The 23286-nt window shown below is 46.5% G+C and overlaps 1 protein-coding gene across 2 annotated transcripts in view; it reads left to right on the top strand.

Moving 5' to 3' along the window:
- The window catches only part of Rnf144a (ring finger protein 144A), a 121444-nt gene that overhangs the window by 21226 nt on the left and 76932 nt on the right, over positions 1-23286 (top strand). The window contains exon 2 of one of the 2 annotated variants that reach the window (XM_041630498.1): positions 5910-6091. The exons of the other annotated variant lie outside the window; for it this stretch is intronic. The gene's annotated coding sequence lies outside the window, so the exon portion shown is untranslated. The remainder of the gene's footprint in view (positions 1-5909; positions 6092-23286) is intronic. 2 annotated transcript variants of the gene reach the window in all.

Raw genomic sequence — 23286 nt, 5'->3', positions numbered from 1 at the left:
GAGTGCTCCACCACTCAAGGCAGGTGCTCCTCACAGGTGTACATGTGGTTGAGGAGTGCTCCACCACTCGCAGGTAGGTGCTCCTCACAGGTGTGCATGTGGTATGAGGAGTGCTCCACCACTCGCAGGTAGGTGCTCCACTGTTCAAAATGAAAACCTGGAAGCACTTTGGCCTTTTCTCCCCCCTTTTCTTTCCTCTCCTCCTCCTCTTCCTCCCCTCTTCTCATCCTCACTTTTCCCTTTCTCTCCCTTTTTCTCATTTCCCTCCCTCACCACTCTCCATCCCGACCTCCTCTCCCCTTTCCTTCTCTACAGCCAGTTCTGAAACTCACTTTGGAGCACATCTGACTCTGGCGCCTCTGGCCACAGCTGTGAGGATTCCCCAAATCCCTCCCAGGGACCTCGCCAGGCTGATTCCTTCTCAGCTGTCTTTACAGCCGGCTTCCTCATTCCACTGGATCTGCTCTCTTTCTCTCTAGAGACTGTGAAAAATCACTCTGAGAAGCAGCACCCATCCTTCCGTGCAAGGCTTTACCCCTATCATTACCCACAACTCACAAGAGTCCACACGGGTGTGCTCACTTAATGTGCAGATGTGTTCGCTCACGTGCATGCAGACTGCCAAGTTTTCGCAGCCTGCTCCATTTCACAGGGCAGCAGGTTGCCATCTACAGAGTTGACACTTGTACAATCAAATAACGGAGTAAAATTGGAAAAACTAATACCTTGTGATATTGGTAGTAAGTACAGTTTTATGTTGAGCTGGCGTGGCTCTCGGGGGCACCTGCGGCTTCAGAACTACGGGTTGGATTGTGTTGGGAAAGGTGCCGAGTGATGATTCCAGCTTGGTATTCTCCTTACAGGCCTGGTTGTTTCAGTGATTGCCTTTATTTAATAAGGTGCGATCACATAGAGAGATGTGCACATGCTTGATGAATTAGTGAGGCCATTTCTTCATGCTTTCTGCATAAGCTTGGCTTTGGGGGGCTTTTATACGTGTGGTGGCATCCATGTTCGTATGAAGGAATGGATTTATTAGACACCGTTGGAATAACCTGCTAGGAAATGAGAAGTCTCCCTCTTGCAATATATTATATTTATTTTTTGGGATAAACAGAAGTGGATTTTGTTAATAGCTAGAAGGGTCATGGGTAGACTTGGGGTTCCCTGTTATTTAGAATTCTTTAAGATTTATTTGTTTATGTATATGAGTGCTTGCATGTATTCCTGCATGACAGAAGAGGCATCTGATCCTGTTATAGATGGTTCTGAGCCACTTGCAGTCCCTGGGAATTGTATAAGAATAACCACTACGCCGTCTCTCCCATCCCCTTATGTAGAATTCTTAAGAGCAAGGACTTCTTGCCCATCTGCAATAAAATAAAATAAATAAAATCAGCAAATAAAGGGCTGGGGAGATGGCTCAGCAGCCACTGGAGTTTGGCTCTTAACACCAGTACTGGGCAGCTCACAACCGCCTGGAACTCTAGCTCTGGGGAACCTGCTGTCTTATTATAGTCTCCGTAGGTGCCTGCAGGCACAGGCACATGCACACACATGCACAGACACACACGCACAGACACACATGCGCAGACACACACACACAGACACACATGCACAGACACACATGCACAGACACACATGCACAGACACACATGCACAGACACACACGCACAGACACACATGCGCAGACACATGCACAGACACACACGCGCAGACACATGCACAGACACATGTACAGACACACGCACAGACACACATGCACACACATGCACAGACACACACGCACAGACACACATGCGCAGACACACACGCACAGACACACACGCATAGACACACACGCATAGACACACACGCACAGACACACATGTACAGACACACATGTACAGACACACATGCACAGACACATGCACAGACACACGCACAGACACACGCACAGACACACACACACATGCACACACATGCACAGACACACATGCACAGACACACGTGAACAGACACACATGTACAGATACACATGCGCAGACACACACAGACACACATGCACAGACACACATGCACAGACACACATGTACAGATACACATGTGCAGACACACAATACACACATGCACAGACATACATGCACAGGCACAGGCATACACACATGCACAGACACACATACACACACATGCACGGACACACCTGCACAGACACACATGCACAGACACACATGCACAGACACACACGCACAGACACACATGCGCAGACACACATGCACAGACACACATGCACAGACACACATGCACAGACACACATGCGCAGACACATGCACAGACACACACGCACAGACACATGCACAGACACACATGTACAGAGACACGCACAGACACACACGCACACACATGCACACACATGCACAGACACACACACACAGACACACATGCGCAGACACACACGCACAGACACACGCACAGACACACACACATAGACACACACGCACAGACACACATATACACACATGCACAGACACACACGCACAGACACACATGTACAAACACACATGCACAGACACACATGCACAGACACATGTACAGACACACATGTACAGATACACATGCGCAGACACACACAGACACACATGCACAGACACACATGTACAGATACACATGCGCAGACACACACAGAGACACATGCACAGACACACATGCACAGACACACATGTACAGATACACATGCGCAGACACACACAGACACACATGCACAGACACACATGCACAGACACACATGCACATGCACATGCACAGACATACATGCACAGGCACAGGCAGACACACATGCACAGACACACACACACAGACACACACGCACAGACACACATACACACACATGCACGGACACACCTGCACAGACACACTTGCACAGACACACACGCACAGACACACACGCACAGACACACCTGCACAGACACACATGCACAGACACACTTGCACAGACACACACGCAGACACACATGCACAGACACACTTGCACAGACACACATGCGCAGACACACACAGACACACATGCACAGACACACATGCGCAGACACACACAGACACACATGCACAGACACACATGCACAGACACATGCACAGACATACAGGCACAGGCACAGGCAGACACACATGCACAGACACACATGCACAGACAGACACACATGTACAGACACACATGCACAGACCTGTCCCTAAATAACAAAATGCATTTAAAGTGCAAATGATTCATCACTATAGAAGGCATCTGAGCCGGGTGGTAGTGGCGCATGCCTTTAATCCCAGCACTTGGGAGGCTGAGACAGGCAGATCTCTGTGAGTTCAAAGTCAACCTGGTTTACAGAGTGAGTTCCAGGACAGGCACCAAAGCTACACAGAGAAACCCTGTCTTAAAAAACGAAAAACAAACCTAAAAAGGCATCTGTTTACAACACAAGCATTGTATGGTCTTCATTAGCATATGTTATTTAGCATAGTGACAGGCTTCATTGCGACATTTCCACATGTGTGTGTATAATGTATTTTGATCATGTTTACCTGTTTTCCTCTCTTGTGTCCTCCCGCTTTCACTGGTCCCCTTCTCCCCGATTGGCCTCCCTGCGTATTTCCATGTCTTATTTGTGTCCATTTTCCAGGGGAGATGCAAACAGGCTCTGAGACTATGAGCTTTGGGACTGAGGGAGCCAGTGGTCTTCGCAGCCTGAGAGGCTGAAGAGCGTGGACACGGGACTCCTACCTCCGCTCCGAGCCCGGGCAGAGTTTTACAACTGGCTGGCCTTTGCAAAGCTCTTCTTCCTGCGACTCAAAATGGCTCCTATTGCCAGTGTGCTGTCTTAGCAGAATGCTTATTTCCTGCTGGCAGTTCCATGCTTTTTCTAGGCTCTACTTAGGTGGGAGCACCAGCAGCAAGGTACATCTCTAGAAGGAATGCAGTCAGGAGTTACACCAAGAAGGCAGAGAATAGTCCGGTAGCCTAGTGATGACATTTTCTGGACTTGGCATAGTGAAGCTATTCGAGGCCCCTTGTACGCAGGTGAGAGACTTGGGAGTAGGAGTTAGGGCTCTGCTGGAGAAACAGAGTGAGTCTTGAAGACCTCGGCCTTGAGCAGTCTGTTCACGAGTGTTGCAAGAGAAACGATCGTGCATTTGCACACTGTGTGGACAAAGCCTGATGTTCTAGTGTAAAGGAGGAGAGATTAATGCACCAAAGAGGCACGGGTCTGTCTGCTATGATGTTACCTGCACGGCTGCTCTTGAAGCCCTCATTGAAGGGACCTGGAAGTATTCATGCTGGAGCAGGGAATGGCCAGAAACCCATCAAAACAGAGTTCTTTAAGGAGCATTGCGATCCTGGTGAGCAAAGTCAATTTGCTTGAAGAAAGGCAAAAGTTTTAGAAATTCTGTCTTACCCTGTCCTCCTGCTTCTTCCAGGGGCTTGTGCTTGCCCACCCTCCTCCCTCCCTTCTCTTTTAAGCTAATAGTTTCCCAGTTCTCTCATTCATAGCCTTAAGGTCACTGTCTTAGAGTCCCCATGCGGGGGTTTTGAGCATGTTTGCAGATGGTCTTGTGACCATCACCCTTACATGATTCCAGAATGCTTTTCGTCATCTCCCATCAGCCAGGATCATGCAGTGGTGCTCAGCAAACCAGGCATTTCCCTTCTCTCTCCATTGGTTTTCCATTGGGACATTTTGTATGGTTTTATATATGTGGTTTTGCATATTAAAGAATTTCTGTGCCCCGTGTCTTTTACTTAACATAGTGTATTCAAGATTGACCTTCAGGCTGGGGGACATGACTCAATGGGTAAACTGCTTGCCGGGGAACTAAGTTCAACCCCTCAGAACATGTGAAAAACCAGACCTGGTTCCTGCAACCTTAGCACTGGGAGGCAGAGACAGAAGGCTCCCAGGCTTATTGTCCACAAACCTCGGCAAAACGGTGAATTTTTGGCTAAGTGAGAGACCCTGCATTTAAAAAGGAAAAAAAAAAAACAGGTGTGATAGTGTAAATTTAAGAAAGACATCTCAGTATCAACCTCTGGCATCCATACCTAACTGCACAGGCGAGTATACCTATATACCATGCGCATATGCACATGCGTACACACACACACACACACACACGTACGTGTCTTAGTGTGAATCCAGTACTGTAGTTTCTTTCAGGACCAAAACAGTTGCATGGTCATGCGACATTGAGCAGCAGATGGCCATGTGGGTTGTTTTCACCTGTAGCTTAGTGTAAATAATGCCACTTGGAGCATGTTTGTGTGCGTGTGTGTGCAGGATTTAGCATGTAGCTGTCTTTTTCTTTCTCTCAGGCAATTCCTGGGTCATAGGCCAAAGGTTATAACTTTCAAGATCTGCAAAGTGTTTCCCAAGCAGGCTTTGCTGCTTCCCACCGCTCACCAGCCCTGTAGACTTCTCTGCACCCTATCTACTAATAGAGAACGCGCGCCTGCCCTTACTCGGTTTCCCCCGGCTCTTATGTCTCCAGATCTCATTTCCCTCATTGTATATTCTTGAGTTGTGATTTTTGATGCTGCTTTGCTCCATGGAAAGAAACAACCTTAGTTGCTGCCCTGTGGAATCCTGTGAGGACAGAGCTGGGTGGGTGGGGACCTGGAGGATGTTCCTCAGTGCTGGACTGATCTGTTGACTCATTGCTGGGATTCGCTTTTGTTACTCAGTGAAGCATCCTTGCTCCTCTGGCAGACTGTCACGTTATACTAATCCTAATGTGACAAGTTCTCAGACAGCTCTTTCCCCAGCCTCCCGTCGGGCTTGGGGACAAGGAGATCAGTGTCAGCACCTTGGTCCTTCTTAACATCCTATCCTCATCCTCCTGTGGCTGTCTGTTCTTGTGCTGACCGTCTCCATTCTCTTTCTCCCTAGGTATCTTGTGCCCTGCTGAGTACTGGCGTCCCCAGGCCTCCCTTTCTTAGCTGTCGGGAGCCTAGTACAGAGACCTCTTCCTTCCACCTAAGGGAAGAGGCACCTGGATGCTTACGAGCACAGCAGGACCCCAAGAACTGACTGCAAGATACCTCATTTCCTTGCCTCTGCCCTCCTCACAGGTAACCTTTGAACTCTGAAAAGGAAGGCTTAGGGACTTTCCTTTAGCTCTTTCTCACTGTCAAAGTCTCAGTGTGGGGAGCAGGGGAGAGTGGTCAGTTGGCCCTCCTCAGTAGAGCTATCTACCCCTCTTATACCACAGCATAGGCGAATTCCTTGCGGGGCTCTCCCGGATGAGCTTTAAGGATTGCTGTGGAGGCAGCGGTTACATTTATGCTTTATAAGGTGTTGCTCTTTAGCTGTGTGTTTTCACAGTGTGAGGCTGATGTCGCTAATCTCCTGCTGGAGCTAAGTGACAGGTTCAGAAGGCTGTTGTCACTTGTGTGGCTCACCAGGGGGTTTTCCTGCGCTCATTCATGCTCTGGCAAGGTAAAGCATGCCACGCGGCCTGGTGTTCTGCTGACACAGTGGCATCCGGGCTGGCGCGCTGGCTGTCAGGCAGAGGTGCGAAGACGGGGTGGGAACAGCCGTGGGGGAGAGCCTGTGTAGCTGATGGTGTGAGAGAGTGAAGTATGATACTTGACAAGACGCAGATGCTGTGGAGAGAAGAAAATGGAGGGAAAGCCTTCTGTGTACACCCATAGCAGTTTTTAATGGGTGGCCAAGGCTTTTTAAATGGGCAACATTTGAACTCAGACCTCAAGGGGGTGCACACATTCCCCTCTTAGCACCTGGGCAAGAACATTGTTGAGGGACATTGAGGTCACCAAAGCCTGAAAGCCGCGCTTCCTGGCTGCTTGTGGAAGCTTTGCAGAGGACAGGGTTTCTCGAAGGGAGCCTGGGAAAGCCAGAGTCAGGCTGGGTAGCAGAGACGGCAAGCCTCTGGGCACTCTGACTTGGCAGCCAGCAGAGATTTCAGGTTGCATCCTGAGAAACCTGTGCAGATGTGTTTAAGCAGAGGAGGAAGGGGATCTGTGTTCCGCCTGAGTAGACTCACTTTGGTGGCTGTGATGGGGTAGACCCAGAGGGTGAAGGATAGCGGTGGAATCTTGGAGGCTGTCCCAGACACCGCTAGAGTCACCGCTGTGGCATCAAGACAATACACAATGGCTGTGGATTGTGCAGGCACAGAAGTAGAGAAAAGTGGGCACTCACTAGTTGTATCTTAAAGGCAGATCCTGTAAGATGTGAGAAAAAGGAAAAGGTTCGTGAAGATGCTAAATATGTCTTCTCACATGTTTAGTAGCGAGGGAAAGGACCGGCAGGAAGGTTTGGATTCAGGAAGAGACTAGGAAGTTCCTTTGTAGACATGTTAAGTTTGTGATGTTATGGGACAGCCCAGTGAGGATGCTGTATTGGTCACCCTCCCCAGAGCCAATGCTAAGAGATCGATTCACACTGAGATGGAGTGAATGTGATTTTGAACTGTAGCCACTGCTTGAAGGAATGAGATTAGGGATGCCCAGTGAGGGAAAAATTTATAAGTTGAGCTGTGGGACCTTCTGGCTTCATGAAAACCTCGAGTGGAGGGTTGGCCATGGAAGGAGACCTACAGGTGATAGGCAGGCAGGAAGGGGAAGCAAGGCCTGGCCCCTCGAAGGCATTTCCAGAAGAGGCCACTAAGGATCTGTGTCGAGGTCCCCAGGGGCTGGGTGAGGTGGGTCAGATGAAGAGATGTTGGGATTGAACCGTCCGCGTTGCTGGTGAGGTTAGTGGGGTGGTTTGTGCCCATGGCTGTGATGGAGCTGCCAACAGTGACGGGAGGCGATCGGGAACCGCTTGGAGCAGCTTCACTACAGAAAGAGCAACATTGGTGGCACCAAGTTCAGTTAGTCGGAACCAGTCTCCCCGACCTGCGTGCCAGTGAGAGTGATGGAGTCTGACGACATCGTGAGCTCACCGCTGCAGCTCTGTTTGTCTCTGGCTGAGGCGGCACCGGGCTTACCGTGGGAAGGCTGTGGGGGGATGTGCTGGGACCCGGAAGGACAAAATCTGCACATCTGCTGATGGGTTTCCAATTTGTGATCTAGGAAAACAGGTCATCCGCTCTGACGGTTAACATCAATTGTCAGCTTGACAGGCTCTGGAATCAGCCAGGAGACAAATGTCTGGGCGAGTGTGTGGGGGACCCAGGTTGGGTTGATTGAGACAGGTAAACCCTGAATGTGGATGGCATCACTCCATGGGCTGAGGTCTTGGACTGGGCAAAAAGGCGAACGTTGATTGGACACTGGCATTGGTGTTCATCTCTCTCTGCTTCCACATTCAGACACAATGTGGCCGACCAGCTGCCTCATGTTCCTGCTGCAATGAGCTAAAGCATTAAACGTACAGGACCCAGCTGGGGAGTTGGAGGCACACAGTAGGCCAAGAGCTGAGTAGCCGTTTGGCTCGCCAGAGAGGGGCCACAAGAGAGAGAGTGGCTCCGCTGGCAAGCAGAAGAGATAGGGAGCCTGCTCACAGTGGGGGCAGTGAGAAGGGAACTGAGGCTAGTGATGAGGGAGAAAGTGAGGTTCACATCCTGGGAGTCGGGGCTGGGTACCACCAGTGGCACTCTGAGTGATGAGGGACCCGAGCCCCTTGGGGTGTGTGCAGAAGTCAAACCACTCCACAGTACCTTCTCTGAGCCCCAGAAACTCAGGCATGTTTCTGCCATGTATTTTCATTATTTGTTCTTTAAGGGGTCTGCTCAGGCTCTCTTCCATATCCACCCTCCACGGACCCGTGTTCCCGGCTTGCATGTTTGGGGACAGTGGGACTGGCAATGGATTTGTCACTGATGCTTTCCTTTGCTCAGTACCATGGTGGCATTAGAGGTGACTTTCGAAGGAGTCACCCAACGCTGCCCGTCTTGTTCTCAGGACACAGTGTTGGAAGCTTTTCTCTTCTTATCCGTGCTGTAGCATCATGGCAGCCCTGTCTGCGAGGCACTTCCTGGTCCAGAGAAGCAGGCTCTCCCAGCTGTGGGGGTAACCATCAAAGAGCAGGCCCAGAAGATTCCCAGGGCTGAGCAGATTCTGCCTTCTGTCCAGGCTCTGCTCACACACACCTCTTAGGACATTTGTTTAGGAATCTGTCTCAAATTCCAAAAAGTATGAAATGGCTTCATACTCAAAAACAAACAAACAAAAAAATTCAGGCTAAAGAAGCCAAAATACCAGAAAATGACAATCTGGCCCAAGCAAAAATAAATTATTTGTAAATGTTTAGGGTTGAAATGACACTGTTCAAGATGCCTCCGGATAACCTCAGGACACATCTGGAGTGGGGCAATATATACATTTCTGTTGTTGTTCGGATTTGCTTCTCTCTTCCTCCAATGTGGAAAACAGTCTTCATTTTCAAACGGGATGAGCAAATCCAGCTAAGAAAGTTTGGCTGGGCCTTGACCTTGTTTCTTGGGAACAGCAGGAATTGAGAAAACTACATCTGGTTATTCTAGCTCCCGGCTGCTGTGTGGTAGGGTGTATAGGCTGTGGACCCCTAGCTAGGCAGGCAGGTCTCAGGGCCACGCTTCCGTGGGCTCAGGGGCATTGGTCTGGAGAAATGATGGCATCACTTTACTTTTTTTGAGACAGGGTGTCTCTCTTGCCTGAAACTCGATGTCCCACCTGGGGTTGTTGGCTAGTGAGCTCCTGGAGTCTGCCTGCTTCTGTTCCTTAACACTGGGATTAGACGTATCATGCCCAACTTTTCGTGGGTATCAGAGAATCGGTGTCAGCGAGTGCTTTCACGCAGAGTGCTCTTGCCCACTGAATCAACCCCAGTATTCTTGTGGTTCTTCCTGTGACTTCCTTGTGGGGGCTTTGTGGGACACACCTGCAGGTATTCATAGGACAGCGATGGTACACTCGGAGCTTCTGGCCCAGGAGCAGCCTGAAGAGCAGAAGAGAACCCAAGAGGAGAAGCTGGGGCGTGTGCTGAACGAAGATTAATGTGTCTGTCCTCTGACTTTAAAGCTAGGCTTGCTTTTTCTACCCCCTCGAGGCCGATAGTAGACTTTCGTAGATGCACATTGACAGAAGTACCGTGCAGCCTTCTCCCATGCTTGCTGCAGACGTAACTCCCACTTTAGCCCCATTTACTCCCGCCGCATTAAATATGAATGAGAAAGCCATTAGTATCTTGGCCTTGTCCTGTGCTGCAGAGTGGATAGTATAATTCACTCCCCGCAACCTCATTTTAATCCCGACATTATTGCCTATGGTCATCGTTGTACGTGTTGTGCCTGATCGCATATTTTCTGTGTTTTGGAGCCACCTCTAGCATACGCATTATACACAGAGGATATATAATAAAAATGAAACATTTGAATTTGAAACTTAGGGGGTTGCTTCTGATAGAGTACAGGTATAGTGGGTAGGTTTGAACATAATCTTCACCCTTTTAGATTTCTAGAATGCTCAAAACTGCCAAATGGTCCTCACCAACATATCATTAAAGAAGTTTTGTAATAAAATTGCAATCCCAAGCTGAATCCCGCCCCTTCCCCCACCACTTTTTGCGTATGTGGCCCTAAACAGTTTGTGTTTAAGAGACAAATCACAGACACAGTTGGGTTATTTACATAATTCCTGTGCAGCCTTTTGATATTTTCCAGCTTCCTTTCTGTTGCTATGACGAGACAAAACAATCTGACCAAAAGCAGCTGAGGGGAGGAAAGGCTTGATTTTAGCTTGCACTTCCAGGTCAACGTCCACCATTGAAGGAAGTCGGCGGGAGCTCAGGCAGGGACTTGAAGTAGAAACCATGTTATGTCTGGCTTTTTGTGTGGATTCTGGGATCTGAACGCAGGCCCTGTGTTCTTCCTACTGGGCCATCCCCACACCCGTGTTCTAGTTTAATCCTGTTTTCTCTTACAGCTGCAATTAGGACCCAGGCGCTCTCTTGTCACAGACAGTGTGGGTTATTGCTAGTCTCGGCTGTCACCAGCTCACTTCTCTTAATATTCTCGTATGTCTTTCTCACTGGCAAGCCCATTTTTCCCCCCTGGTCAAATACCTACAAAGGGTAGCTGTGCCGAAGAGAGGCGCAGCCTTAATGATCAGATACGAGACCATCATGGCGATTTCTTAAGGCATACTAAACTCTGCGCTCTTACCAGTGGACAACCAAAGTCTCCTCCCTTCAGAATTGTGCTTTAAAAATATCCCGTCACGCAGGACTTAGAGGCTTGTTAGCCCCCCCCCCCCCCCAGTTAATGGTGATGTGACCGGCATGACAGCTCACTCCAGCACGCTCCATCCTCCTGATCGTTAATGGCCATTTTTCTGACTTGTATCCTTTATCCGTTAAGCTGTCTTTTTCCTCACTGACTTGAAGCCGGTCTTTATATATCCTGAAGAGCATTGTTAGTTTCATGTGCTAAAAATAGCGCCTCCCAGTCTGTGCCATTGATTTTCATTTTCTGTGAAGTGTCTTTTTGATGGCCACACACTGTTGACAACAGCATACAGAGTCTTAGCAATTTTGCTTGACAGTTAAGGGCATTCACTGGAGATACTCTGTATCCCGAGGTCCCAAGTTGCACCTTTGTGTCTTCTTTGGATAGTTTTATAAATTACTGAGTGCTCCTTTGTATGTGGGATGTTGCGAATGGACATGATTTTTTTCCACGGGGGACAAACAGCACCCAGGACTCTACCGTCCCTTTTCCCCATCAGTCCTGATGACATGCTCTCGTGGTTTGAAATAATAATGTCCCACATAGACGCGTGTGTTTGAATGCTTGGCCTGTTGGGAGTGGCACTATTAGAAGATGTTTCTTCGTTGGAGTAGGTGTGACCTTGCTGGAGGAAGTGTGTTGCCATGGGGATGAGCTTTGAAGTCTCAGAAGCTCAAACCAGGCCCAGAGTGGGACAATTCACGTCCTGTTGCCTGCAGATGAAGATGTAGAACTCTCAGCTCCTTCTCCTGCATCATGTCTGCCTCTGTGCCACCATGTCCCTCCCTGATGACAATGGACTGACCATCTGAAACTGTAAGCCAGCTCCAGTTAAATGTTTTCCTTTACAAGAATCGCCATGGTCATGGTGTCTCTTCATAGCAATAGCAACCAGAACTCAGACACCTGCACACTCTCTAGTGTGTTGTATGTTTATGTTTTTTTTTCCTTCTGTCACTTTGCTTGCCCCTGTGTCTCTACTTCTTAGGATGAAGAAGGTTCCGTATTTGGACTCCAAGAATTTGTAACTTCTTCTTGGCTCTGCTTAGGCCTTTAAAGTCATATGAAATTATAGGGTTAATTTGTAAAGCATCATAATTTAATTGACCTGGACTGGTTTGATTGTCAACCTAACAGTCTAGAATCAACTGAGAGGGAAGCATTTGATTGAGGAATTGTCTAGATAAGATTGATTGTGGGTATGTCTATGAGAGCTATAGTATGGATTGTTAATTAATGTGGGTGGGCCCAGTCCACTATGGGTAGCACCATCCCTAGGGAGGTAACCTAGACTGCACTAGAAAGCTCATTAACCATGAGCACCAGAGCAGCTAGCAAGTGAGCCAGCAAATGGTACTTCTTCACGTGTCCTGTCTTGAGTCCTGCCTTGACTTTCCTACATGGTGGGCTGTGACCTAGGAGTGTAAGATGCAATAAGCCTTTTCGTACCCTAAGTTGCTTTGGTCATAGTGTTTTACCACAGCAAGAGAAAGGGAGGCAGGGCAGAGCCTACACAATATCAATGACATAAAACCAAATCTAACAAAACCTATTAGAAATAGACTGGTTTGCATTAATTCTACAGGTCAACAAGACAATACAGACCATTTTTCCCCATTGAACCTTTTTATGGGCACTTAGGTCTCTATTATATGTTTTTTTGTTGTTGTTGTTGTTGTTGTTTTTTAAACAGCTTTGTTTGCCTCAGTCTTATAGATGAGCCTTCCCCATCTGTGATGTCTAGTTTTATGTCAACCTGACACGGGCTAGAGTCGTTGGAGAAGAGCGAACCTCAGTTGAGAAAATGTCCCCACCCGGTTGCCGTTTGGGCTAGCCTGTGGTGCATTTTCTTGTTTGATGAATGATCTATGAGGGCCCAGCTCACTGTAGGTGGGGCCATCCCTGGACTGGTGGTCCTGGGTTCTATAAGAAAGCAGGCTGAGCAAGCTGTAGGGAGCCAGCCAGTAAGTAGCACCCCTCCCTGGCCTCTGCATCAGCTCCTACCTCCAGATCCCCGCCCTGCTTGAGCTCTTGTTCTGACTTCCCTGGGTGATGGAGTGTCATCTGAGAATCAGAAACTGAAATAAACTCTTTTCCTCCCCAAGTTGCTTTTGATTGTGGTGTTTTCTCAGAGCCGTGGAGGCCCTGACTAAGACACACCACTCTCTTGTAGTTTGTTCCCAACCCTGTGTCGTGGGCACTGGCAGCCGTCAGAGTTTGCCTAGCCATTCATTGCCTTTTTGGCTAATCAGGCATGTAGTCACTTTACCAAATCTTTAGTGTTGTAGTGTTCTTTACAATCTGTCTGAAGGTTCCCCTTCATATAAAATCCAGTTCCGAATAATGAAAACTAGCCTCCTCCACCTCATCCTTCTGTCTGTAGCAGAGGAACTCCGCACGAAGTTCGGGGAGGAACAAAAGCCATGGAAGGTGTTCTTTCCTTGTGCCTGATTCTAACCAAGACCACTTCCTGTCAGGGTTCTCTCTGCCTTCAGTGTAGTAGGCTAAGGAAGCCCCTCCCCCACCGCTCCTTGGTTTGTTTTTCAGAGCTCTGGCTTCTGTTTTTTATCACAGATGCATGTTGAGGTTTCCCTCAGTGTCGTGGGGTTGGGCCCATTTCCCACCAATTTTTTTTTCCCTGTGTTACGTGACACGTTGCTTATTGCGATGTCAAATCCTCTCGCTGCCTTTGGAGAAACATGTTTAAGTCCATAGGTCTCACACACATCTGGATTCTATGTGCTCATATTTTGTTTTAAATTTTTCTTCCTTTACTCATGAGAAAGTTTGGCTGATGCATTTTCCTTTCTCTAACTGCTTTTATCTGATTGAGGAGAAAAGCAGTTTTCTTAACTCTCAGCTAATCAGTTTACCCCATTTCCTCAGAGGGTTCCTTTGATGTCATGCGAATTACGTGCTCTTGACAGTTGAGCTGGGCGCAGTTGTAATTGAGGCCTAGTGAGCCTTCCTGGGAAGACACTGTTGTGAGCAGCATGTGGGTGCTGGGAGCCCAGCTCTGGTCCTCAAGGTCTGCAAGTATTCCTGGCCTCTGAGCCAGCTCTCTAGGTCTGTATTACGTCATGTGAAGTTCACCTCAAGTCTGTACGTTTTGTCTGTAGAGCGTCAAAGGGAAGATGGGGGTCTCAGCTTTGTCTTGGTTGCTGCTGAATGCCCAAGAATCCCCATGGCTCCAGGCTGACTTCATTGTGAAGAGCGCGCTTGGTGGGAGCCGCTGTGTCCAGGGTCATTGAAGAAAGAATGACTGATAGTTAAGGTAGAAGAGACATTTTTGATCAGTTTGAGCTAAGTGGTCAGTTCATATCTTACTCCAATGTAAGAGCAGGGCTTCTGTCATAAACACGTGAAGAGAGAACATAGTGATTGTAAGACTGATAGTTTTCTGAGCAGGGAGATGACTTAGTCCTTACGAGGCTACCCATGCAGGTCTGAGTTTGATGCCCTCAAACCTATGTTAAACAAAAGCGTATTGTGACGGCATACCTTGACATCCTGGGCTTGGAGGGACAGAGATGGGTGAGTCTATGGGGCTTGCTAGAAAGCCGGACTAGCTGAACTGGCAAGCTCTGGCTACGGCGAGAGACCCTGCCTTGAGCAATAAGATGGAGACGATGATGGCCCTTGGTGTTCAGATGCCCTCCCCACGCCTTCACACACGTAAGCACACATGTGTGGAGATGGGCGATGATCTCGCTTAGTTCTGGATTCATGTCACGGGTTCCTGTTGCCTCTTCTCTCACATCCCTGTAAAGGGACCTGAGACCTTCACCTGCCTCCAGAACACTGACTAGTGTATTGGATAAGTGTAAAAACTTCTTTGTTCCTTTTTTTTTTCTTCAGTGACATGAAATTGTGGCCTGCATAAAGGTCTCACTGTCAGGCGCATTCGCCAGGTGTCAGCGTGACAGAGCCGGGTCCCTTCCTTTTGCAGGTCTTACTGCTTGTTAATGTGTGTCTAGATGTGGGGCCACAGGAAGCTCAGCTTAGAGGAACTGGGAGAGATCGTTCAGTGCAGAGGTTTTTAGACTCGATTTTGGACATGGCAGTGCAGCGATCCTTTCTCACAGGTTATCTTAAGGAATGCCATACCTTAAAACTAAGTTCAGACAGCATTTAGCCCAGGCCCAGATTTGCAACAAACCCCTGTGGCCTGTGCTCACCATGTCACGGGAGCTGATGCTCCCAAGACAAAGTCAGAAAACCTACAGATCCCCCAGGACCTTGATTTACTCTTGATCCTATCTCAGCAGAGGACCCAGATACCAGAAACTTCCCAGGGCTGCCTTTTTAAAGCCAGGCACAGCAGCTTCATGAAAGGCATTTAGGAAATGACCTTTCTTACTTTCCCCTTCCCACTTTCCCTTTCCCCCAAAGATTTATTTATTTTTGAAAAATTTATCTATTCCTGTGTGGGCCGTGTGTATGTATGTGCCTTGTGTGCATGCCTGCTGCCCACAGAGGTCAAAAGAGGGTACCAGATTCCTTGGGACTGGAGTGACAGATGGTTGTGAGCCACCATGTGGGTGCTAGGAATTGAACTCCCATCCTCTGGAAGAGAAGGCCCTGCTATTAACCCCTTGTCGCTTCTTTTAAGTCATCCTCCTGTCAGGACATTTGCTCAAATGCCTCACGCTTATTGCAGCCTGGCCCAGTCACCACGCTCCCAGCTCAGAGTTTGTGCTGGCCTCTTGTGTGTCCTAGACGTGGGAAGCTTGCCTCGTGTCCTGGGATGGGCATGGGGACAAAAATCGCTGCTCTTTGGTCTGCCCTTCATTTGCTGGTCTGTGCTGGGCTTCTCCCTGTTTGTCCCAGGGAGTTGGTTCTTTCCAAGCAGACAGACCGCATGCTATTTCTAGGCTGTAAATTTCCAAAGCTGTTTCCCCATCCACCTCTCCAACCACACACTGGAAAGAGACGTGTGTTTCCAGCTATAATCGGAACACTTAAATACTGGTTAAATTCACGGGGAACGCAAAATCCGTACATCTCCTGACCCCAAACGGGGCTATAAAAATCTGCCATGGCCAAAGGTCCTCTAGGGGCCTTTCAAAATAAGGCGATCCTTTTTAACCTTTTGAGAGCTTATTGGGGGTTCCAGAATAGCACAGACCACATTTAAGGGGTTGTCTGATTCATAGGGGACTGTGTCTGACCACGGAGGAGTACTGGACACTTACTGGTAAATTCTTTCCTGGTTTCTACTTTTACCAGAGATGAGGTGCCCTGAAAAGACATCGTTCCTGATAAACTCCTGAGGGTACTCCCCAGTCTCGGGGTTCCTGATATCCAGTGCTGGGACTATTCCATGGAAGAGAATTGACGAAGGGGGTGCAGGAGTCAGGGGCTTCCCCTGGGAGGCCTTGCCGCTATCAGCCTCATTGTTCACGGGTGTGCTTTTGTGTTTCAGTCTGAGGGGTCATAGTATACATCCCCTGTAAGCAGCTACTTCCTCACAGTGAAAACATTGGGGTACCCTGGGGTTACATGCTCGCTTGGGAGTGTGACTGGCAGGCTGAGTCTCAAGTCTGAGAATCTCTTAGACCCAGATTCCCTGTTTCATAGAGTCCTTGGGTCCACTCGATGTTCCATCTGTTACAGTGGTATCTGCAAGGCTGCTTGGCTTCCAGGTGAGAACAACCGTCCATGCTTCTAAAGGCATACCGGTAGGCTTAGAGGGCTCCCTCATGCATGATCTGATAGCCGTGCAGAAGTCTGCAGTCAACAACCACAGGGAGAGCACAAGATGCTCTCCAGTTGTCCCTCACCCTGAGAGAGTCTCAGCATTTGCCTGTGAATCCGCTCATCTGCCTCTTTCTTTCGAAAGATCAGTTTCTGGGGGTAGAGCGATTTTTCAGTGTTTAGTTAGTAGCACTTTCCGCTCTGGCAGGTGACCTGACTTCAGTTCTCAGCACCCACGTGGTGGCTCATACAGGTAGAACAGTATACACATAAAAAATTACTTGTCGTTGATGGTGGTGTTCTTGTTCTCTTTTGTGTGTGTGTGTGTGTGTGTGTGTGTGTGTGTGGAGAGAGAGAGAGAGAGAGAGAGAGAGAGAGAGAGAGAGAGACAGGGACAACATTGTGGAGTTGGTTCTTTTCTTACACCTTGACATGGGCAATAGGGATCAGACTCAACAGCCCTCCTACTGGCTCCACAGGCCTCTTCTTAAATGTCAGACATCTAGAGACACTAGTGGTTGCGTATGCCCATCTGTAGTGATGGGGCGAGCAGGCCTGCTTTTTGTCCCGCCCGGCTCCTGCACAACTAGCTTTACACCTGAAATAACAACACACAAACTGTATTCATGTAAACACTGCCTGGCCCATTATATCTAGCCTCTTCTTGGCTAACTCTCATATCTTGCTTAACCCGTTTCTAATAATCTGTGTAGCACCACGAGGTGGTTTCTTACCCATGTCTGACCTGGCAGCTGGCTCCATTGCGTCTGACCTCACTTCCTTCTTCCCAGCATCCTGTTCTGTCTACTCCACCCACCTAAGGACTGGCCTATCAAAGGCCAAGGCAGTTTCTTTATTAACCAATGAAATCAACACAAAACAGAAGACCCTCCCACGTCACCCATCAACGGCTCTCAGGGCTCAATGATCTACACTGGGCCCATGAAGTAACTCCTGAGGAGCAACCTCTGCTTCTCTAGGTCAGGAACACATCTCGAGTTTCCTCCATAGACCTCAGTCCATCCTATAGTTCACGGGACTCTGCTCTCTCCAAGATAGACCCCCTCTCTTTGCGCAGGTATCTGGGGGAAGTGTGAGTGTGGCTGTTTGGAATAGTATCATGAACAAGATGGTTCCTGGGCAAGAGGCTCAGTGGATGTCCCATTGGTACTGGTGGAGCTGGGACCACAGAACCCTGCCACACAGGGTGATGGCATGGGGGCTGAGTACCCTGCGTTGTCTGTTGGGATCCCATTTGTCAGCAACTTTGTATCTTAATGGTGTTTGACTGGTACAGCAATCTCTCGGAGCATTTGGACTTAGTGATGCACCAGTTCTCAATGTCCCCTGACATCTGCGAGAACACCTGGAGGCACACCCCAAGGGCCACCTCTTTGCAAATGCTCCTATTTTAAGAAAAGGCAATGTCTTCACTCCCTCCCACCCCCCTTCCAATCTTAGAACCGTGGACTGTCTTGTAAGTTCTGCAAGCCACCACGCATTCCACTCCCACCGCCAGTCCCAATCTGTCTGTTTTCACCAGCTCCCTGTCAGATTCTCAGCTTTTCTTCTGGGCCTACAACTGAGGCTTCTAAAGTTGGATGTATCTGGACTTGGATGGGAGTGTCAGGATGAGATTCCAGGGATACACATGGGTTGCCGAAGGGCTTCTGTCACCGTTGCTCAGAAGGTGACAGATGCAAGCATAAGCTGTCTTCTCTAGCCACGCTGCAGTGAGTACACATGGTCTCAACGCTAGGACTTGATCACCACACTGGTTGGCCTGAGGAGGCTCTTTCAACACCACTGGGCTGGGCTGTTGTCCCTTGGCAAATGCTACAGGGGGACGGACGACAGTGCTGAAAGCAGAATGTCAAGTTCTATCTAATCCAGCTGACTACTAAAGCAGACAGGGACAGGATGCCACAAGCCAGAACAGGCCTTTCTCATGGTCTCACTGTCTCTGTTCCTTGGTGCTCACTCAGTCTGGGTGAGCAAAAGACGATGTCATAGATCCAATAGAACAGTGTACTCAAAGGGAAGATCCAGATCTGGGCATAGAGATCTCTAGGCCTATCAGCATTTATCGTTATCAAATCACTCTTGCAACCCGCAGATATTCTTGATTTAGCACCTTCCCCTAGGGAATTCTTGACCCTGGGCTGTGGCTTCCACCTCATGTCTCTTGCACGGGGGAGCATTTCTGTATCACAGTGGTAAGCTCATGTGAAGGTGGAAGCTGCAAAATAATCCCACACTCAGAATGGAGTATAATAAAGGGTTATTTATTTAGGGGTAGATTCACAGATCACAGTTCTCTGCATGAACGGGAAACCGGAACCAAAGCCAGAAGCCAGGAGACAGAGAGATTACATGCGCAGATACACTTTACATCAGCATTTATAGTATAAAAGGCCACGCCCAAGTGGCTGGTATCTTAAAGGCTGAAAGAGTTCCTGTAGCACCTCCCCCTTTTGTTTAAATAAGGGAGTTCCAAACCCAGTACAGAATTATATACAATAAGAGTAGATATCAAGTATAAAAATTAGAATTACCAGCATAAACAATATTAAGCAAGGAACATATGCTAAATGTTTCAATAATCATTCTTTCCTAAGGAGTCTAAGTTTTGTATTAGAAAGGGCTTGGATAAATCATAAGAAGAAAATAACTATCCAATCTTCAACCCCATCAAAGGCCTGAGAAGGGAGATAATATTACTTAAGTAGGCAGGAAGTGCAATCAAGCAGCTTCCAAAATGTGCAGTAAATTGCAGAGACAACTGGCTACTTGGGCAATCACCCAAAGTCTTATTTGCAATGTTGGAGCAACCAACTTTGGCTAAGACCTAGAGTAACTGACAGACCATTTTCAGAGGCAGGAAATTTTTCAAAACCATCTTACCCGGTCTTGGCAAGATTTGACAGTCTTTTTTCTTGTATCCTGCTTGTCCTGTCTGGACACCGTGCATTTTGTCAGTGGTTGTCAGTTCCTTGCCCAAAAGTGCAGTTTTGCCAAGTAGTAAACAAGCTCCAAGTCCTTGGTGCTCAACATTCTGTCAGGAATAGATCAGTGCTGCCAGGAGCAATCGTGTCTCATGTCAACAGAACCCTAAGTTATTTAAATGCCATGTTCTACAGTCATTTGAAGTGGTTGAGGATTACCTATCTATGTGGAATACAGTCTCAATGTATCTAAAGAACCTGATTTGTCTAACTATAAGTATGACAAACATGGGTAACTATAGACCTATAATACTTAATACCTATATAACTTAAAGACTAAGACTTTATATTAGAATATTAGAAAATCTTTAAGCAACTGTGCAGCAAATGAGGACAATGACCTCAAAAATGTCAACAGTGTATAAGTATCTTGATCAGAGGTAGAAATGTATAGTGCAATATGATAAATATATTCCAAAACTGCATTAATATACAAAATGTCTTAAGCAGAGGTAGAAACATGCATGTAAACAAAATGACAAAGTAACTTTGCCTAGGTGTACAAATATTATAAACAGAGATAGGACCATATTCAATATAATTTGAATTTGTACCAGTATACAAGAATCTATACCAATGTAAATTGCCTATAAATAATAGCTCACAAGTATTCACTCTATTACTATTATTAGTGTGAGTAAGCTCACACTAATCTACCTATTATTCCATCCAATTCCCCCCCCCCTTTTTTTTTAAAAAAAGAGATCTCTGAGCCTACATAATTTCTACCCCAACCCTGTACCAGTTATAATCAACCCCGTAATTGATGTCCCTAACCCTGAGGACAAACTTTGTTGGGAGAAGGGATATCGTCTTCTAGAATTACTTCCAGCTGTCATGGGGTGATGTTCTTTCTATTGGATCCTGTGAAAGTAAAATGATGGTTAAGTTTCAAGATGACTGTCTGGTATATTGCAAATAGTCTGAGTATTCAGTAGGGTTTTTCTGAGGTTCCTATTTGGAGTTCTGGCCAGTACATTCTAAGAAGGTGCACCATTTCAGCTAACCAATTTGGAACCATCTTGACCCGCTGGTACCCAAAACTGGTCTTATATTAGTGCTATCAGCATCCATGATGTCATATCAACCAGGTGGAGTCATTGTTGTGGGGTCCCATCTTCTTCCTGTAAACTTTGAAGATCCATTGCAGGAAAATCCATTGTTCATTGTGAAAAACTTAAACATTATTCATATAGACATATATTCAACTAAAGTTATGACATAGACAAAATAAGTATGAAGAAAAGTAATTTTTTTCCTAAATTTTTTCTTCTTTCTGTCCCATACCAGATGGCTCCTGACATGAGACAGAAACTGAATTTTTCTCTTAACAACATGCTTGGATTTAGAGAAAAATAGCCATTGTCCAACTCCAAATCCAGCATTGATTCTTAAATGAGTTTATATTTCTAGCATGTATTAATATTTATATATATATATGTACAGAGACTGTACATATGAAATATTACCCTGCAGATGACCTGTCCTCATAAGTCATATTCCTCTTTGCTTGGTGATCCTTTCTGAATTGCTATCTTGTCCTGTTTAGGCATCCAAAGCCCAGGGTCTCTTGACTTTTTGAAGATGAGTGTTTTCCTGTAAAGACAAGAACAGAACCCTGCCCCAACACTTATGAGGTTTCCTTACCACCTGTATGGTTGTCACCTCTGTGGATGATGAGCTGTCATTTCTCTTTCTCAAGATGTTCCTCTTTTACAAACCGAATCTTTATTAATTTTGATGGTACCCATAACTTTTCTTCTCCTGTGGAAACAAGAGCAAAACACCTTTCCCAGCGCAGCGTATCTCCTGGTTTCCACTGTGAGGTCAAATGAGATACACTGGCTGATTTAATGCAGAAGTTTTTTCTGTTATCCAATGTCTCTCTGCTGGTGTTGTTCCTTTTTCAGCAGTGTTAAGAAAATTCAAGATTAATAAAGCATTATACAATCTATTTCTGAGGGTATTTTTTTATCCCTTCTGTTTGTTTAACATACCCATTATAGTTCAATTTGACCTTTCTATAACTGTCTGACCTGTAGGATTGTTTGGTATACCTGTAATATGCTTTATATTATAATAAGCAAAACAACTGTTTCATTTTTTATATACATATGCTGGACCATTATCTGTCTTTATTTGTGCAGGTATACCCATGATGGCCATAACTTTTAATAAATGCGTGATTACTGAATTAGCCTTTTCTGAACTCAAGGCAGCTGCCTATTGAAAACATAGAAAAGTGTCAACGGTGTGGTGTACATAGTTTAATTTTCAAAATTATGTGAAGTGGAACACATCCATCTGCCAGATTTCATTCCTTAGAGTACCTTTTGGGTTACTTCCTGTAGGTAGCAGTGTTTTGGTTATAGAAAGAGCCAGTAGGACATCTCTTTATAGTCTCCTTAGCTTGTAATAGAGAACTTTTTCTTTAAACCTTGCTGTTGACATGATGTTTCTTATGAAATTCTGAGGCCTTCAGCACTCTTTGCTATTTCTTCTAGATCGCTCATACCTATAGGCTGCCATGTATATTCTTTGACTACCTTAGGATATTTTGTGCCAGATGGCTTCTCAGGGGATATTACCAGATTGGCAACTAAAACTCTGGGTAAGTCATCTGCACTCTGGCATGCAGTAACGAGGCTAACTCCTGCCCTTGTACCTTTTCTCTATGCTCATAGTTGCAATAATTAACTCAGTCTTTTCAAATCTTTTTTTTTAATATTTATTTATTATGTATACAATATTCTGTCTGTGTGTATGTCTGCAGGCCAGAAGAGGGCACCAGACCTCATTACAGATGGCTGTGAGCCACCATGTGGTTTTCAAATCTTTTTACCACTGTCTGTTGTATAGTCTGAATCTCCTGTCCAGTGATCCATTCTAATGCTTTCATTGATGATTCAAGGTATGAAATTTGTCCAATAAAGATAACGTTTCACCAATGGGCACAGTTTTGATGGCATGCATATTGCCTTCCTGGTGGCAACCTTAGCTATTACTATTAACCTATCATAACTTTCCAATAGATTCCGATTGTTAAATTCAACAGCACAAATTCTTTCAGATAATGTCTCATCCCTTCAACACTGATTGGATTTTGTCTGTTAAATTAATATTTTCCTTTAATAGTATTAATTAATATTATCCTTTCAATAGTGTTAATTTTTCAACTAGCTGTATCATTTCTAAAAGTTCCTCATTTTTGGCTCTGTTATCAAACAATTTTCTTAGTGATACAATATGAAAAACAAAACTAATTCCCAAAATCAAATAAATGGATGTATAAGGAAAATCATAGAAGCCTTGCAGAATACCATCCCTAGTAAAAGCAAAAAGGTTATTAAATACGTGAATGGTAATATTGTCTGCCATCGTACAACTTTCA

Source organism: Microtus oregoni, unplaced genomic scaffold (genome assembly GCF_018167655.1).
Source record: "Microtus oregoni isolate MIOR12 unplaced genomic scaffold, Mior012 000034F_ref0000314, whole genome shotgun sequence".
NCBI classification, from domain to species: Eukaryota; Metazoa; Chordata; class Mammalia; order Rodentia; family Cricetidae; genus Microtus; species Microtus oregoni.
Note: the sequence above shows the minus strand (reverse complement) of the source record. Positions and strands in the feature narration are given on the sequence as shown.